General features: G+C 30.4%; 1 protein-coding gene across 31 annotated transcripts in view; it reads left to right on the top strand.

Annotated features, from left to right (window-relative positions):
- The window catches only part of LOC145245781 (SMAD family member 4-like), a 474,109-nt gene that overhangs the window by 417,458 nt on the left and 41,221 nt on the right, over nucleotides 1-15,430 (top strand). The gene's annotated exons all lie outside the window — the stretch shown is intronic.

Genomic DNA, 15,430 nt, shown 5'->3' with positions numbered 1-15,430 from the left:
TTCTTTTAAATTTCGAAAGGTTATGAAGTAATTTATACCTGTTCAACTATTAAGAAAGTTTTAAAATGTCTGACGTCTTGACAAAAAAATAGAAATGCATCTTGGTAGATTTGGTTTTGTAATTAGATTGTTTTAAAATATTAAAAAAACATTTTATGCTATTGCATTTTTTATCTCCATAAATATTCAATTAATAACATTTAAAAAATTTCAATTTAAATCGCATAATTGTGAGGAAACAGAACATATATACTTGTAGACGTCTCATAATTTTATTACTGTAGAGACTCCACCTCCTTGTAAAATAATGACTTGTGTTCAAACAATCATATGCAATAGAAGTTGTATTTTGACATTAAATGACCAAAAAGGTTGAAGCCGCATAAAACAATAAGATCAAATCATATTGGTCAGATAAAATTTTGAATGTCATCTCCATTGCCGTTTTTGTTTCTTTGTTTTGTTTCTAATAAATTTTTGGAGATCATTTTGGCCAATTACATGTTTCATTTCCATTTAAATGTTGTATTTTGTTGACAGCAGCTTTTTCATCATTTTGTGTATTCATCATCATTGTGTTATTGTCCTGCCATTGTCATCACTGTTGTTAAATCCTTTTGTCTTTGCTGTTACTATGGTGATATATATCGGTTTTTCATTTTTCTTCTACTCTATCATTTATTTGGTTTCCATTTTTGTTTTTAATATTTGAAATTATTTTCCAATTTCATGCTGAGATCAACATTGAGTTATTTTTTTATTTGGTTTTATTTAAGTTTCGATTCCTTTTTCCCTTTACTTTCTTTGTTTTTTTCCTTTTTCTTTCCCTTTGCCTTTTCTCCCCGTTTCTCTTTTCTCCCCCTCTCCCCCTTTTCTCCCCCTTTCCCTTTTTTCACCCCCTTTCCCTTTTTTCTCCACCTTTCCCTTTTTTCTCCACCTTTCCCTTTTTTCTCCACCTTTCCCTTTTTTCTCCTCCTTTCCCTTTTTTCTCCCCCTTTCCCCTTTTTCTTCACATATTTTTGGTACACTTTTCTTTCCTTTTATATTTCTTTTCCACCTTTTCCTTTCCTTTATTTTTTCATTTTCCTTATCCCCCCCGCTCCATTTTTCTTTTTTTACTATTTTCACTTTTCTTTTTACTTTTTCTGTTCACTGTTTTTTGTCTTTTTCTGTTTTTTCTCCATTTTTTTCCCCTTTCTCTTTTAGTTTTCTTTTTTATGATTATCTTTTTCATTATTCCACTATGTTAGTTTTCTTTTTCTTAATTCATTTTCATATATTTTATGTACGATAACATAAATTATTTTTATCCTCGTTTTTATTTTTATTTTTCACCATTTTATTCTCATCTTTATTTATTCAATATCTCATAAATCTCCATTTTAGTCGCTCCAACATGAATGCTGGTTTTCAACATGACAAAATAGGCATATTATTAATAATTACTACCATCTCCACTAATATCTCCACATAAACATCCATTTTTCTCATAAACTCACAATAACTGAGGGGAAACCTTCAATATTGATTGGAATTACATGCAAAATAAGAATTTCTATTTCCCTAAAAGATTTCTTTTTCACAAAGGTTTAGATGTGTTAATGGTCAGATGTAAAGGCCAAAGTTATAAGAACTTGTTTCTATAAAGTGTAGTAATAAAAAAGTTTGAACCAACACAGCTATTTTTAAGTTAACAAGTTTGGATGGGAGAAAGTATAATTAAAACAACGTAGAAATTGCTGATAATTTCTTTGTGCATTTCCAGTCCTTTATATTTCATATTGTTTACCAATTTGATTGTGAAATTGTCGACTGAGTCTATATAAATCATACTGCGTCTTATATAGAATTCCTCATTGCAACTATTTCTCTTGCAGACTTTTCATTTATTTGGACAAAATTTCATTACACAGCATTTTATTTAAGCACTAAATATGACATGTATAAGACAAATTCTTGATCATCTTAAAATCGTTTAATGGTTTTTTAAAAAAATGTTCTAAAACATGAATTTTGGGCCTTAGTCAATTTGTTCTTGAAGATGACAGGCTAAAAACTTTAATCTAGCAATATGAACTTGAGCAGATTATTCTACACATCGTTGAGCAAAAAAACAACTTAAACAATTGAACCAAAATGATATTTCTTGCTTCTGATTCAAATGAACAATTTCTGGCCAAGTGCAATATGTGTATATTAAGAATAGGTAATAAGAGAGACAAGAGGTATAAATCGTTCAAAATTGAACCAAAACTGAACAGAGACAGTAGATCTTGTGGAATGTGCTCAAAATCACTGTATCGCTACATTGTGTTTTTGGTGTCACAGCATTTAATACCAGAACATGCATGAGTTTGTACTTTTGTTAATCTCCGATTATCTGAAGTATAAACATGTCTCTTCAGCTTACTGTGGAATTTTTTATACACTAAAGTCAGCCCATGAAAATCTGTTCTTGAGATTATCCAAGACAATTGTTTTTGATGGGAATATGGATTTTTTTTTTTCTGAATAACGATGCAGCACATAGAGTGCAGAAATATATTGTCAAGTTACCCAAAAGATGTAAAAAAATACATGATCCGGAACATATTCTAGAACATTTTGGCAAAACATTTAAAAACAATGGGGTATCCCCGTTTATGTTTATCCTCATTGCTTATATTCTTAAAGAGGGAGCAATTTCTAAAGTCAGACACAACCCAATTCCTGTGCTGTCTTATTTTAAAGAGCAAATATGACACCCTTTTTGATGTCAAGAGGCATTTTTATGCCAATGCCACATTTACCAATTTATGTAGCACTATTGTAATCACTGCCAAAAAAAAAAAAAAAAATTTTTTTTTTAAACTGAGAATAACTGATTATCAACACCTAAACTTCCAATGCGTACAAGAGCTGAACTACACTAGTGTGGCATTCCTATTGGCATTACATGTATCGCCCGGCATAAAGAAAATTATCGGATGCAATGAATGCTCATCACTCTTTCTAGATGAGGAATCTCAACCATGTGAACCACTTGCATCATCCCTGGCTGCAAATATTTTCAACACATAGTTTGTCACCTGTATGGACAATTAATTCATAATGTAATCCTCCTTAAACATCTGTTCAATGGGGGAATCATAAAGGCTAGCTAGTCATCTTTTGAGACCTTGTTCAGGCTGTGTGATTTTAAAAAGTATGACATTTTTCATGGAAGTGGGAATTGTTTGATCAATTCCAAGATAAAATAACAAGTGACTTAAAAATTCATTAAAAAAAAATCCAAAAAAAAACTAGTGTTTGGCACTAGATTTAATTCATGTCATTGTCTAAATTATTTAAATAAATAAAAAAAACATTTAAAAAAAGTTACAGTTGTGTGCTGATACAGCATGTCACTATCAGTATAAGTTTCCATTTTTATTTTAATGTTTATAAAAAACACTATCTCAATTTAATCCTGCATTGTTTAAGTCAGTAGATATATTGAATTTTTTTTCTACAGATATTTTAACATCACACATCCTGCCATATCAAAGTTTACTATCTTTTCATTTAATTGATTCTATTCTTTATACATATCTCATTGTTTCTTTACTATTGATAGCTTTCTTCCTACAGAATCAATATGTGAATCTGAATTGTCAGTTTTTCTTGTAGATCGTTGCAGCATGTTAAGTAGAATAAATTCGAATTTCTTCCACAAAATACTTTGTCTGGGTTGGAATTATTTTCAAATGGTTATTCTATTAAAAAAATTTTTTTTTTTTTTAAATTGAAACTATTCCAACAGTAAACATTCTTTTCAAAGTGAAAGTGATTTTCTAGTGAAAAGTGTTTAAATGGATTCAACTTGGAAAGTCATTGGGTTTAACATCTGATAATTTTTTTTTTTTTTGTAAAATATTTAAATTCTAAAAATAAGTTCGATACAATTGTAAAAGATCTTGTATGGTACTTTCATTAGCTTAAAAGATATATGTATATATGTATGTATGTAATCGCTGCAAAAAAAAAAAAATATAATATACACAGAGAGAGAGAGAGAAATTTCTAAGTTGGTATCTGGTTTAATCTAGTGCAAGAAATGCACCTCATCTTTAAGGGATGCATATCTAGGAGAAGGAAAACTCTTGTGTAAAACTGAGGTCTGCTCTGCCTGTCATTGCACCAAATGAGATTAGCAGTTGTACCAAAATATGTGGATGATTCTACAAAAACGCTTTCACCATTATAAACAAATCATCTGTGCAGATTTCCAAACAACTTAGTTGTGGCGGTCCTCATGTGTCAAAATCAACGAGAGTGGCTATCATATCCATTTGTGTATGTGTTTAGCTCATTGTCAACCAAAAATAGTGTACCTTGTTCAAAAATCCAATGATACGTTTACAACATTTTCATCTTTCAATATTTTTGTTCTTGCTTTGCTTCCTGTCCTTTGGTTCCATTTTTGTAGACATAACAATTCTGTTCCTGTTCTTCTTTTGTCTTATATTATCATCTTCCAATAACGCTTCTATCTTCATCTATTGAATTCCTTAAATCACCATGGTTTTATCTGTTCATCTCTCTCTCCTTCACCAACACCATACTGTTGTATGTAATTTTGTCAAATGTAATTGTTATTCTTTTCTTTTTTTCTTAAACAAGAATCTTTCCCATTAATCGTGTTTATTTGTAAAATCCTTTTATGACACAACCATCCAGCCTTGCATTTAATAAACACAAATTTTTTGTCTGAATGAATTTTTATACATGCAATCAATCATAAGCATAATAATAATAATAATAACGCAGGGCTTTACGTTGTTGGTCAAATGGTCACATTTTTGAGTGATTTGTTTTTTCTTACAAATAGTGGCAACTAGAAATAATAAGACTTATGTTTTGGTGATTTTATTTTATTTTTTTCAACAATCTTCCAAAACTTGATGAGTGAAAATGTCTTTTAAACGTTTTTTTTTTTTTTTAATAAAACAAGCAAAGTCAAATTAAACAAAAGTTTAATAGAACAATATTCGTTTTTAATGAAGGCTGTCTAAAAAAAAAAAAACATTTGAAGAAATTTGAATTTATACTTTCAAGTGTCAACATAAAATTCGGTATGTTTAAAAAAAAAAACATTTTTATAATGCATATCACAAAACTAAGATGTCATATTGAAAAAATTACATGGATTTGAAATATTTATTTTGAATGCACACTCTTATCAAAGAACCTACTGTTGATTTTCATATGGTGGGTCCTTCTCCTTGTGCAGTAATAAAACATTTTGAATGCACTTGTGACATTTGATCAAACTCCGACTGTTCCTTCTTTAATCGGAATTTTTGATTATCGATTTTCAATACTTATTGCGAGTATTCCAATCTAAGAACACTGCCAGACACATGAAGTACATTTGTGTGAAATTTCAAAAACATCTGGCCAACTGTTTCTGAGTCCATAGAGAACGAGCTCACACACATAGTGCCCTTTATATATATATATATATATATATATATTTATTGTGTGTATTTGATTATAAAAAAATATATATACTTTTAATGTATATGGTCAATTTTTTTTTTTTTTTTCGAATTGCCACAATAAGCCCAATAAAAATGAATTTAGCCTTTTAACCTTCAGAACATTCCAAATCCAAAAATGTATTTATTTCGCACTCATAATATTGTTAATATGACGTGTCTTACACGTTTTGTTGAATGGTGGAAATTCACCACACAACTCATCAGACAGATTTATGTTCTTCAAGGAAAAAAACAGCTGGATTTTTTTTTTTTCTTGAATTAAAAAGAATAAATATTGGTAAAGGGAACTGGAAATCTTTAAAAGTCATCAGGATGAAACGATCTTACCTATTATAGAAGATGTTGGCAACCTTCTGAAGAAAAAAAATCATTGGAATTCAGAACCCATGAGAAGATGCTAATTTTTATAGTGCCATATTTGATTTCTATTCATTTTTAGCCATATTTCTGAATTTTTGCATTCAGGTTCAAAATGAAAGGGGGGAAAATATTCATAAAATATAGGCGATGTTAATCATAAAAAAATTAATAAAAAATGCTAAAATTTAATCAATCTAAATTTGCCTGTCAAAGATTTCTTAACTGAATGAACATTTATGAAGTTAATTTTGCTAAGATAAACCATGTAAATAAAATTTCTCAATTCTCAAGAATAGTTGTAAATAATAAAATGTTCATTTTTTTAAAATTGGTGTAGTCATATAAATTTTTATCCTGCAAATACTAAAATCTTAATCTCATTAACTAGCACAAAGCTAACCTATATTAATTTACTATTCTTGACTTGCGTACATATTGATCTCATTTGGATGGCAAATCAGAATATATAGTTGGATTTTTACAGTGTGGTCGCCCTTACACCTTGAGTTTAAATTATATAAATATTTTCAAATATATGTTAATTAACATTCATACCATCTAAAAATATAAAAATTATTACTGCCTAAAACCTGACTATATTAATTCGACAAACTTTCAACCAATTCATATCCATAAATCGTTATGTAAACCTTCATTATTTACTCTAAAATTATATATTTTATTATATATATTAAAAAGAAAAAAACATTGTTAGTTTTTTTAGTTGCTTATATAGCCTGTTTCAATTATATCCAATAGCATGTGCTTTAAATTGAATGCTGTCAAACTACACATGCTCTCTCTCTGTCTCTGTCTCTTTCTCTCTCTCTCTCTCTCTCTCTCTATATATATATATATATATATATATATATATATATATATTCTAGCAAAAGTACCCGTCATTGACTGGGTTCAAAAACATGGACTCTGATTTATGAAAGTATCATAGATTATGAAAAGGAAGGGTTGTAAAGAGATAGCTTCGAATTTGGGGGTATACCAACCAAAGCAAAATATGATGAAAGTAAAAATAAAATAGATAAACCCCGTAATTTATTATACCATACCTGTTCAGACTGAAACACTTATCACGATATTCTGTGGATCTATATTAAAAAACCTTGTTAAACTTTGACATATTTCCATTCTATGGAGGTCAGGCACGAACGAACACCCCATAATTTTATTATACCATATTTCTTCAAACTGAAACATAATTATTAAAGTATACTTACGCAGATAGATATGAAAAGTCTTTATCAAAGTTTGTGCCTATTTCCATTCTATGGAGGCCAAGCGCGAACGCAGACCCCACAATTTCATTATACCATCCCTATTTAAGTTAAAACATACTTATCAAAGTATTATGTACATTTATATCAAAAACACTTGTAAACGTTTTTTTTTTTTTTTCATTTTTAAATTTTTTATTTCCATACTTTGTGGACCAGGCATGTGCGCAGACCGCACAATTTTAATGAATCATCATTATGCGAGATCAAACATACCCATTCCTGTGTCTCGATACATTTTCTATCATTATATGTTATCAGTTTTCTATAATAGTCAATCATATAGGAGCCTGTTCGTGACCAGACACACACACACAGACGTTCAGCTTTATATTATGGATATATATATATATATATATATATATATATATAGAGAGAGAGAGAGAGGTGGTATTTGATCAACACTGCTGAAGAGCCATGATTTAATATACTATTTTTTTTTTAAATCCCCGAAACAGTGTTTCATGGTAAACAACTGATGATCCCTTTAAGAACATTGGTACTGTTCATGTAAGTAAATCTATTCAGTAATGCAAGAAACTTACTTACTGACAAAATAATTTTCCAATGGAAGACGTTTTTTTATATAGTTTTAAAGAAACCTCTAAGACATATATATAATCTCCAGTAAAAAAAGATCTTAGATATCACGGATTAATAAGGAATAAACCTAACAAAATAGTTATTTCTCTTGGATGGAAAAAGGAGTGATAATCCTTGGATTTTGAAGTCCGTGTAGTCAGCCATGACACTTTGAAACCGACACATGTGGCTCCAGATCAAGAGACTTTCATCATTTCACATCCAATGGTTAAAATTATTGTAATCTCAGCTGTAACTTGTTAAATAAATCTGAATATTCCACTTCTTGTATCATTTTTGCATGGTTATTTCACAGAAAACACCCATTTTAAAACCCGTAACAAAGATACAACTCTGTATTTATTGAAAATAAAAGCAAATGCAACAAATAAAGTGTGAGTATGCGTCAATCCAACTGCCAAATGTGCATGACTTGTGCAGAACTTGTGTGCTAGCTTTTTTCAGTCAGCCTTGTAATCCCTTCTTTTTCTATTTGACTCTTGAAGGGTTTAATTTTTTAGCCTGTTTGAAGTCCAATGATTGAATGCTTGTTTTGTCATTAAGTGATTCTACTTTCCTCACCTTTTTTTATTCTCTTATGGACTGGTAAGGCTCTAGAAGAAAGACAATACTGTGGAAACAAAATGTATTGAACCAGAAAGACAAATGCAAACAAATAAAGAGAATGGTTACACGTTAGTATGATTTCCGAATGCGCATGACTGGTGATAACACTGAGAGGCATATTCTCTCGGTCTTTATAATAAGTGTGAGAGTTTATTGTTATTCGTAGTGTGGACACCACAACACTATTCTCACAAATCTTAATTCTGCAAGAGATTAAATATCCTTTACTTCTAAGGTTTGATTGCAACAGATAGGAATGTTTTTTTTCCTTTTTAGTGTGTGTGTGTGTGTGTGTGTGTAATATATATATATATATATATATATATATATATATATATATATATATAATGTCAGGTCATATGCTACTGGTACCATGTAACCCAGTACTACCTGCCTCATGGTCAGATCATTGGCGACTAAACTGGTTCCCCCATCAGACTTGTTTGGTGAGGAGGGCGGCTAGTCTCCCTGAAGGATTAAAACAAGACCTTCCAAAGGGTGAATAAACATTTTTTCAGAGTCAACGGCCTACTAGCACTGTGTGTGTATGTGTGTATGCATGTATGTGTGTGTTGGGGTTGAGAGGGCTCCCATAAACCGTGGTGAAGGCAACCTTTCTAGGAGAAGCAAATCTCTGATTTAAAAAACCATAAAGCGGGAGACCAGTACCCGCATTAAGCTGGTCTACAGTTTAACTTGTTGCTGGCTATCTTGCTTGTTGCTGGATCTCAACATTTTGAACCGAGAGAGAGACTCTGCTGTCGTACAAAGCTAAGACTTTATAACATCATCTGTGTATAGATATTCTCTCGGGCATTTATCTATTAAAATGGTCCTGTGGCAATGGAAGTCATTTTTGGGCTCATGGACTTTAAGTGTCTGAGGGAGTGGCACTCGTCTTACAAGACGTTGCAATCATCATCATATATATATATATATATATATATATATATTATTCATTAATATATTTTTTAATATTTTATGGAAAGAATTGTTATTGGAAGATCCAAATAATTTTATTTTCTCAAAATTGGATGCTAATTAATGCAAGAATAACGGATTTACAAGTTGTGTTCATTAGTGTAAATATTTGGAAAAAAAAATGAGATGATCTAGACTTGAAAATCTTATAAAGTATCTAATTAAACCATATATATATATATATATATATATATATATATATGGTTTAATTAGATACTTTATAAGATTTTCAAGTCTAGATCATCTCATTTTATATATATATATATATATATTATTGATTTACTAGGAATGACAAAATCAATTTATCAACTATCCTCATAAGTTACTGACATTTGATTATAATCAGGATGCCTACTAATTAGATTTTGTTTCCATGGAGACTGAATGCAAAAATTAAAAAAAAAATTAAAATATTTTGCTGCAATGAAAGAAGTGTGAATGTATATAACTAAAGTTTTTGGTTTAGAAAAGTTTTAATTTGCTGACATTGTCTTCACATTAGTGTATTTGTTTTATGCTACAATAGACATAAGATTTCTCAAGTTTTTAGAAAGAAAGTCAGAAGTAAATAAATTCAAGGGAGGGGTATACAAGAGATGAGATGCTTCAAAATATTTCAATGTCATAAAAAAAAAAACTGATCAGACAAAGAGAGCTAACACATCTAAGCAGCCTGCCCCTCCCTCCTACTTGACACATTAAAGAATTTTAAAGTGATCAAGCTTTGTTCAAGTTTTGATAAAATGTTAGTTTTTGTAATTTAATTATGCTTTAAAATCAGAATTTCAGTGACGAGTTTGTGCTTTCTCCAGGACCTCTGCAAATAAGATAAATGACATCTTAGGACAATCTGCGTTGGAAATTATAGTTACAGTTTGCTTCTCAGTCATAAAAAATAAGTTAATCTTAAATCCAACATGGTTGCAAGCCAATATTTTATACATAAATATATTGTAACAACCCTGCTAAACTACAGACAATACCATACCTGCAATTAAAGCCATCCCATCCATAACATTTATTTTATTAAATGTGATATTTTTTTTAAAAGGTAGTTTATACATTAGCCATTGATCATGTATTTGAGCTGCAATTCAAAATGTAGAGAGAGAGAGAGAGTTGCTTATCATAAGCACATGAATTAATTTTAGTAATGCTTTGTTAAATCTTGAAACATATTCTCTCTTCCAACATCAACAAGCACTCGCTCAGTTGTCTAACGTCACTTCTAAGTTCTTTCATTTCATATTTTCACAAGATTTCAAGTCTGTTAATAACATTAAGGTATCTTGCAGACAGATACACACTTTTTTATTTATACATGTATATCAACAAGAAAAATAAACTTTTTTGAATTTGAAAAATGTCTAATTAAGACAACTGACACTGCACAAACCGCAGGCTGGATATTTTTTCAACGTTTTACAACAATAAATAATCAAATCAGATATTTACAGAATTGGTGAAGGAAGAGGATTCGTATAAGATACTCTAGAATTTTGAGATTCAAGTTGATCTAATAAAGACTAAAACTATCAAACAAAAAGAATAAGTTTGTAGTGAAAAATCTGGGAAGTGATATACAAACTGCCATTAGCGTATTAAGCGACACTCTTTGTGTAAAATGGAGCGGAGGCATTTGGACGATGTCAAAACATCGTTGATTCATTACCCACACAGCAGCAGCCATATAGTATAATTGTGAGAAGGCTTAACTGTCATTTGGGTGGTCGGGTTTCAATCCTGGCTTGAGGCAGTTGCCTGTCTAGCCGCACTGATGAGCTGTAAAACAGCGAAACAGTAGTGTATGTGGATGACTATATATATATATATATATATATATATATATATATATATATATATATATATATATATATATATATATTTTTGGTAAAACTGTTGGATCGTAAACATGGTCCAACTTCTGGAACATATGTAACCAAACAGATAAAACGGTAATAAAAAGAATAAAACACACACACACACACATATATATATATATATATATATATATATATATATATATAGAGAGAGAGAGAGATAAGTTTTTACTAAAAAACTATATATACATATTCCAAAGGCGAACCGGTGGTTTCAGTGTATTGAACCAGCTATTTATTGCTGATATGAAATTAGTACAGCTCATCAAGACTATCTTTACAATAGGAACTCTGAGCAAAGACACCGCCCAATGTTTTTCTCTGTTTATTTTTGTTTTATTTCACTTTTTCGAAGACGCTGATGAGCTGTATTGATTTCATATCAGCCACAAATGGCTGGTTCAATAGAATGAAACCACTGGTTCGCCTTTGGAATATGTATAGATAGTTTTTTAAATAAATATTTGTATTTTCAGCTCTCACATTCGCAATCAAGCACTTAATTTGATTTCTTTTCATCGCCTCTTGACACTCTCTCTCTCTCTCTCTCTATATATATATATATATATATATATATATATATATATATATAAACAAATAGATAACAAGTCTACATTCCAAATTTCCAGATGTTGACCATCTTACCATTTGTTTCTTTAAGTACGTTGAGTCACAATTCTTGATAATGCTTATTTCATAGTGCAAAATCTTTCTTCTGACGAGTTAAGGATGCAATGAATTCAAAAATTGACATAATAATTACCTGAATGATTTTGCCCTACAAAACAGGTGCTGTCAAGAATAGTGCATGTCAACGTATTTAAGGAAATAAACGGTAAGATGGTCAACATCTTGAAATTTGGACTATAGACTTTTGTCATTCATTTGTTATATGCTCTTTAGTTATATCGAGCTTCATAAATTAAAGGATTGATATAAATAAAAGGTGAAATATAATTGAATCTCCATATATATATATATATATATATATATATATATATATAGAGAGAGAGAGAGATATTTCTAATAGAAGAAAAAGAAAATGTGCCTTGAAATGGTAGCATTATGTGTGAAAAAGAAATATTTGTTCCATGATCTAATTCTATGGCAATGAACTGTGAATTTTCATAAAACGTTCGCAAAACTCAATCTTTAGCAGGAATTGGTTTTGCATGTCTTATTGCATTTGTGGATTAAAGTGTTCTTAGAAATCTGTGTCTATCGGAGTGTTGGAGAAACTCTACACTATGAACTTCTGTTTTGGCTAGAATGGCTTGTTAAAGTATTTTTTGTCTTAGCAATTGATTGGAATTTGTAAAATTTTTTTTTTTTTTAGCACCGTCTAGTTTCTTTTAATTTACTTTTTTAATTCCTGTGTAGGACGTATTGAATTATCTATCATAGTGTGTGAATGATCCATACACCTTCCATTGAAAAGAGTTTCCGTTTTGCTTTTTCTCTTTCCCTGTTTCGCTTAAAAATTCAACCCGAGAATCTTGTTTTCTTTTACCTTTTTTTTCTATCAATGTAAATATTTAAAATAACTACACAATTGCTGCATCTATTGTGATAGTAGCTTTCAATATGTGCCTGCAATTTGTATTAGATTGATTTCTTTGGTCTGTTAGGCTTAAGTTTAAAATCAGTTTCAGTTGCTAAACATGTAGAGTGAACGCACAAATCTTGAAAACGTTTTTTTTTTTTTTTTTTATTTGCTCCCTTTTAGAACCCCAAAGAAACTTTTACTACAAAATCAAGTTGGAAATTGTAGTAATCCTATGCCAATTTAACCGGCTTCCTCCAAAGGAGGAAGTTCCACAGATGTATGAAATTCACAAGTGGTCCGCAGTCGCATGTATATCCCCGTTAGGTTTTCACAACTCTTGCAGGGAGGTGTTGATGTCCTCTTACATACAGCATCTGGAATTCTCAAATTGGTCACCCATCTGGTACTGATCAGGCTCAACGTTGCTTAACTTTGGTGATTTAACAAGAACCACTGTCAATGTGATTATGCCATACAAAATCAAGTTATAACTGTTTCAATCCTAGCAGACAGTGGGGCAGAGGACAAGTGGGGGTTAAAAGAAAAAAGAGTACACATATCTGGAATTTGCCAAGAACATGTGAGAGAGAAAATGTTGGCATCAATCATGATCAAATTCTGAGAATGATCTGGAAGAGGATCTTGAAAAGCTTAGAATCTCAAGAATGAGTGGAACGATCCTGGCAACAACATTGTTTGGGTGTTTTCATTCTTTTTCAAATTATGGTTTTCCATGCATCTACAACATGCATAGCTGTGTTGTTGCATCCTGCCAGATCTGCACTGTTGTTGGATTTGGCAGACTGCAACAGATGAAGACATGATCCATGACTTGAACAGTATTTTCACATTCAAAAGTTTGTGTACCACATGCATATTCTTGTTTAGTTAAAGCAGACTTTGAGCGATCATTTCCATTCCAGCCTTCGATTGGATGATTCAACAGCTGGAAGTTGCTCAACTGGTGATGATGCATGCACACACGCGCGTTTCTTAGCTAAAAATACTGAATTTGATAATTCAGTTGACTAATAAAAACTTACTTTATGGAAAACAAAAGCCTGTGAAATTATAAGTGTTAGCATAATTAACGTTTTCATATTTCAAGCTGTTTATTATAAAAAAATGTATTTCTTGAAAAGAATGAAAATTAAATTGTGAGAAAATGAATGCTTTTTCAACTTTCTGCAGTGATTTTTTTTTAATGTAATTTTAGATCCAACATAAAAATGATTGCTTCTGATTCTCAACCAATTTTCCTTATGCTTTGCATCTAAAGACTTTTAACATGTCTCGTTCTCTAACATACAATTCTCTACAATTCCATACGATCTAATGATTGGAACATGTGAATTGAAGGAAAAGGATTGTGGTGGTTGTCACAAATTTTATATAAGTTCTTCAGTTTGCATGCTAATTTATCTTTGATTTAAAAAAAAAAAAAAAAAAAAAAAAAAAAAGATTGAACAATATAAAAAGTATGTTTGTAAGAAAATGTCTCGATTCTAACTTCTAATGTGAGAACAATTTCTCAAAATACAGAATTATATAAATAACTTCAAAAATATTTGGAATTGCCAACAACTTATTTTACTAAAATCTTGAAACCAAAAACATTTTCAATGTTCATTTCAATATTAACTTTGACGAAGTTACCAGAACAAACCATTTTGTTTAAATTTTAAAAATTGAGATATTACCGTTATTTTAATTTTATTTTTAATTAAAATACTTAGAACCAATGTTACATGTCAGTTTAAAACTATTTTTAAAATAAAATGCTAAGAACCAGTATTGCACGTGTCATAAAACTATTTTTAAATTAAATACTAAAAACCAATGTTGCACATATCATCTTATGATTATTTTTAAATTAAATTCATCCTTGTATTTCAGTTCACTAGTCTGTCACATTTGACATAACATTTTTCAAATGGCATAGGTGCCTATTTTAGGAGTTTGATTATCAATATCAAATATTTTATTTGTTGATTGGTCTGTCATGCCTAATTTTGAAATAGCATTTTCGGTAGTCTCTCATGCCTAAGTTTTAAATGGCATTTTTGGTGATCTGTTATACTTCAGTTTGAAATAATATTTTTTATTTGGGAGTCACCACTTCTAAGGATAAGGGTTAATGAATGTAAGGTCGTAATGTAGTAATGGTTTAAATTGGGTAGAATTTAATTATTCATTTAATTATTCATGAAGATGGCTTAACAAGAACTTGTTTACATTGAATTTGAAGGTTACCATGTTGTATTTAACTGGGAAGCAGGCCAGCGGAACAGTGTGTTTAGGTGGGCAGTTCTAAAAAGGGAACTTTTCTTCATGGAATCTGCGTTTAGATTTAGGCACAGATAGTGGGGAAGATCATTTATAGTGGTTGTAGCTAGTTTTTTTTTTTTTTTTTTTTTTTTTGCAAAAGTTTTGGCAATAGGGAACCATACATTAGAGTTCAGTCAAGCAGTTGGCATGAAAATAACAATAAAGCAGAGACAGGCTCGCAGTGTCTTTCGTGGGAAAGAGATTGCAGAGAAGAGAAAAAGGCATCTCTTTTTGATGGTTCATCAATCAATCATATGTTTTCAATAGCATTTTCGGGAACTGTGATTCTCAAGATTGCTAAAAAAAACTATT

Source organism: Euprymna scolopes, chromosome 23 (assembly GCF_053919585.1).
Source record: "Euprymna scolopes isolate OS-2025 chromosome 23, ASM5391958v1, whole genome shotgun sequence".
NCBI lineage: Eukaryota > Metazoa > Mollusca > Cephalopoda > Sepiida > Sepiolidae > Euprymna > Euprymna scolopes.
This window is presented reverse-complemented; position numbering and strand designations above follow the sequence as displayed.